This window comes from Pristiophorus japonicus, unplaced genomic scaffold, assembly GCF_044704955.1.
Source record: "Pristiophorus japonicus isolate sPriJap1 unplaced genomic scaffold, sPriJap1.hap1 HAP1_SCAFFOLD_30, whole genome shotgun sequence".
NCBI classification, from domain to species: Eukaryota; Metazoa; Chordata; class Chondrichthyes; family Pristiophoridae; genus Pristiophorus; species Pristiophorus japonicus.
The window spans coordinates 13,957,702-13,962,384 of record NW_027252779.1 but is presented as its reverse complement, the minus strand read 5'-3'; the positions used below and the strand labels follow the sequence as shown (position 1 = coordinate 13,962,384).

Here is a 4,683-nt window from a genome sequence, read left to right as displayed (position 1 = left end):
TGAGCAGCAAAGATTTGGAAAAATAAAGGGAAAGGGTTAAACAGAAACTGAATTTCGGAGCGAGAAGCGAACAGTTTGTTGATTGGTTGAGGACACTCTGAATGTGGCGAGTAATCTGTGGTGCTACCAAATGTCTACAACACCTGGTATTCCCTGTCCATCACCCTTCCAAATACTAACCAGGCATTATTCTACTTCAACATCCAAGATTAGAGGAGATTGGAGATTTTCAGACTAGTATGGCTGTAGTTATAGAACAGCTGGCTCTCTCTTTACTTAAAGAGCCACAGACAGCTCCTTACTGCTTTCTGTCAGCTGAATGCTATCAAACAGGTCAGAAGCATTTGTACTTCTTACATTTCCTTATACATGCCTTACACCTTGTTTTATTCTCTGTTCACGCCATCTCTGGCTAACACACTCGAACTAAAAACCCGAGCCACCATTGCTAAGTACAAGTCAACCCTCTGCCTATTAGAGAGAGCGAGAGTGTGAGCGACAGCGAGCGAGAGAAATAGCGAAAGAGAGTGCGAGAGAGAGAGTTGTAGAAAGAAATGCATGATCGAAAAGCAAATGGAGTGCTGAATAAAGGCAGCGACAACCTCGACTAATATGAAAAGCCTCGTACAACTGGTATTAAGACATCAATCCAAGTATTAACCAGACCTGCCCCTACTTTGTTGCAGAATTGAGCTACGATGTGTTAGTTATAGCGCAACGTCTGAATTTTATCTAGGATGCATTGGATGATAAGGAGTTATAGGTTTGGGTGTGGTGTTTTGCTCTGTTATTTTGTTGCTGTGTTTTTTGCTTGGATATGCATGAACGCCCTTGACTTTCTATGGCAGCAGGAAAATAAGCAGCAACGATTTGGAAAATATAGAAAAATAGAAACATAGAAAATAGGCGCAGGAGTAGGCCATTCGGTCCTTCGCGCCTTAACCACCATTCAATAAGATAATGGCTGATCACTCCCTCTGTACGCCTTTGCTGCTTTATCCCCATACCCCTTGATCCACTTAGCCATAGGCGTCATATCTAACTCCCTCTTGAATAGATCCAATGAACTGGCATCAACAACTCTCGGCGACAGGGAATTCCACAGATTAACAACTCTCTGAGTGAAGACGTTTTCTTATCTCTGACATAAATGGCCTACCCCTTGTCATAAGGCTATGTCCCCTGGTTCTGGACTTCCACAACATCGGGAACATTCTTCCCGCATCTAACCTGTCCAGTGCAGTCAGAATCTTATAGATTTCTACGAAATCCCCTCTCATCCTTCGAACCTCCAGTGAATAAAATCCCAGTTGATCCAGTCTCTCTCATATGACATCCCTGGAATCAGTCTGCTGAACCTTCGATGCACTCCCTCATTAGCAAGAACGTCCTTCCTCAGATTAGGAGATCAAAACTGAGCACAATATTGCAGGTGATGCCTCACTAAGGCCCTGTATAAGTGCAGTAAGACCTCCTTGCTCCTATACTCAAATCCCCCTGCTATGAAGGCCAACATACCATTTGCCTTTTTCACTGCTTGCTGTACCTGCATGCCAGCTTTCAATGAATGATGAACCATGACACCCAGCTTTCGTTGCACATCCCCTTTTAAAATCTGCCGCCATTCAGATAATATTCTGCCTTCGTGTTTTTGGCCCCAAAATGGATAACCTCACATTTATCCAAATTATACTACATGTGCATTGGATTTGGCCAATCACCTAAACTGTCCAAGTCACCCTGCTGCCTCTTAGTGTCCTCCTCATAGCTCACACTGCCACCTAGTTTAGTATCATCTGCAAACGTGGAGATATTACACTTAATTCCTTCATCTAAATCGTTAATAATATTGTAAAGAGCTGAGGTCCCAGCACTGAGCCTGCGGCACTCCACTAGTCACTGCCTGACATTCTCAAAAGGACCCTTTTGTCCCGACACTCGACTTCCTGTCTGCCAACCAGATCTCTATCCACGTCAGTACATTACCGTAATGCAATTCGCTTTAATTTTGCACACTAATGTCGTGTGCGGGACCTTGTCAAATGTCCAAATACACCACATTCACTGGTTCTACCTTGTCCACTCTGCTAGTTACGTGTTCAAAAAATTACAGCAGATTCGTCAAGCCTGATTTCCCTTTCATAAATACATGCTGAGATTGAACGATCCTGTCACTACTTTCCAAATGCGCTGCTGTTTCATCCTTAATTATTGATTCCAACAGTTCCCCCCCTACTGATGTGAGGTTAACCGGTCTATAATTACCCGTTTTCTCTCTGCCTCCTTTTTTAAAAAGTGGTGTTACATTAGCTACCCTCCAGTCTATAGGAACTGATCCTGATTCGATGGACTGTTGGAAAATAATCACCAATGCCACTTCCTTAAGTACTCTGGGATGAAGATTATCAGGCCCCGGGGATTTATCGGCCTTCAATCCCATCAATTTACCTAACACAATTTCCTGCCTGATAAAGATATCCTGCAGTTCCTCCTTCTCCCGAGACACATTGTCCCCTAGTACATTCAAAAGGTTACTTGTGTCTTCCCTCGAGCAGATTGGTCTGCCATTTCTATGTTCCGCATTATAAATTCAGCAGAATCCGTCTGCAAGTGACTTACGTTTGTCTTCACTAATCTTTTTCACTTCACATATTTATAGAAGCTTTAGCAGTCAGTTTTTATGATCCCTTCAAGATTCCTCTCTTAATCTATTTTCCCCCTCTTAATCAAACCCTTAGTCCTCATCTGTTGAATTCTAAACCACGCGCAGTCCTCAGGTTGTAGCTTTTTCTAGCCAAATTATATGCCTCTTCGTTGGGTTTACCATTATTCTGAATTTCCATTGTTAGCCACGGTTGAGCCACCTTCACCATTTTGTTCACTCCAGATAGAGATGTTAAATTGCTGAAGTTCATCCATGCGACCTTTAAATGTTACCATTGCTTACCACCTGCAACCCTTTATGTATCCTTTGCCAGTCTATTCTCGCCAAATCACGCTTCATAACATCGAAGTTACCTTTCCTTAAGTTCAGGACCATAGTTTCTAAATTAACTGTGTCACTCTCCATCTTCATAAACAATTCCAGCATATTACGGTCAGTCTTCCCCAAGGGGACTCGCACAACAAGATTGCTAATGAGTCCCTTCTCATTACACCTCACCCAGTCTAGGATGGTCAGCTCTCTAGTTGATTCCTCGTCAGTTTGGTGTAGAAAACAATCCCAAATACACTCCAGGATATCTTCCTCCACCGCATTGCAACCTTTTTGTGTTAGCACAATCAATATGTAGATTAAAGTCGCTCATGATAACTGTTTTACATTTATTGCACACATCTCTTTTTTCTTATTTGATGCTGTCCCCGTTCTCACTACTACTGTTTGGTGATCTATACTCAATTCCCACTAGCGTTTTCTGCCCTTTGCTGTTCCGCAGCTCCACCCATACCTATTCCAAATCATTCAGGTTAATGTCCCTCCTTACTATTGCATTAATTTCCTCTTTAATCAGCAATGACACACCGCCTCCTTTTCCTCTCTGCCTATTTTTCCTAAAAGTTGAATACCCCTGGATGTTGAGTTCCCAACCTTGGTCACCCTGGAACCATGCCTCCATGATGCCAATTACATCATATCCGATAACTGCTGTCTGCGCAGTTAATTCGTCCAAAGTTTTCCGAATAATCCTCGCATTGAGGCACAGAGCCTTCAGGCTTGTCTTTTTAACACAATTTGTCCCTTCAGAATTTTGCTGTAATTTTGACCTTTTTGTTTTTTGCCGTGAAATAAAGGGAGAGGGTGAGAGAGAAATTAAATGCAGGAGGGCGAACCGAAAAGCTTGTTGATTGGTTGACGGTAGTGTGAATGTTGCGAGCAGCCTGTGGTTGCAGCAAATGCCTACTGCACCTGGCATTCCCAGGCGGTCTCCAATCCAAATACTAATCAGGCCTGACTCTGCGTAGGTTCCGAGATCAGATGAGATCGGGCGTTTTCAGACTAGTGTGGCCATCGGCATCAGCACATAGGCTTTCTCTTTACTTAAACGGACATACGGCTGTTCTTCATTTCTTTTTCTCATTCTATACATTCAAACAAGGAGTCAGCACTCAACTTACATTTCACCATTTTCCTTCCGCCACACCCTCCTCTTGCTGCTCTGCCTCCAACGCAAACAAACTACAAGCCCTATCCCCTTCATTGCCATGCCTCAAGCTTCAAAACTACCTGACTTTCACCATTCCCTCCCTCACCCCCAAATCTTTCACTTACCCACACCGAAATCTCATGCTCGCCAACGTCGAATCGCTCTTCCCCAAAATCTCCCCATCCCCAAATCTGAACTCACCCCAAAAAAGCTTCCAACGCAACCAAATCGCCAGCATTGTTTCAATTGCAATCCTACCCATTTTTAAGCCATGACTTTCTTGTAGCCACATTTCAGGACCCCATGTGGCAAGTGACGTTGCAACTCGTCAATCTGATTTGTAACAATCCTCACATTAACACACATGCATTCCACCAGCCTGCTGGTTGCCTTTGCTTTTTTCCTGCAACGAATTGTACTATTCTTTGTTCTGTTGCTGTTTGTCGCTCCCAGTTTTCGATGCACCTTGTCTTGGCTCTCTGCTGCTGCATCCTGGTGCCCCTCCGCCGGCGTGTGGATTTTTGCTGCTACCGTTTGA

The 4,683-nt window shown here is 43.7% G+C and overlaps 1 pseudogene; it reads right to left on the bottom strand.

Moving 5' to 3' along the window:
• Positions 1-3,895: 3,895 nt before the first annotated feature.
• Positions 3,896-4,014, bottom strand: LOC139248917 (5S ribosomal RNA; annotated as a pseudogene).
• Between the last annotated feature and the right edge of the window lie 669 nt (positions 4,015-4,683).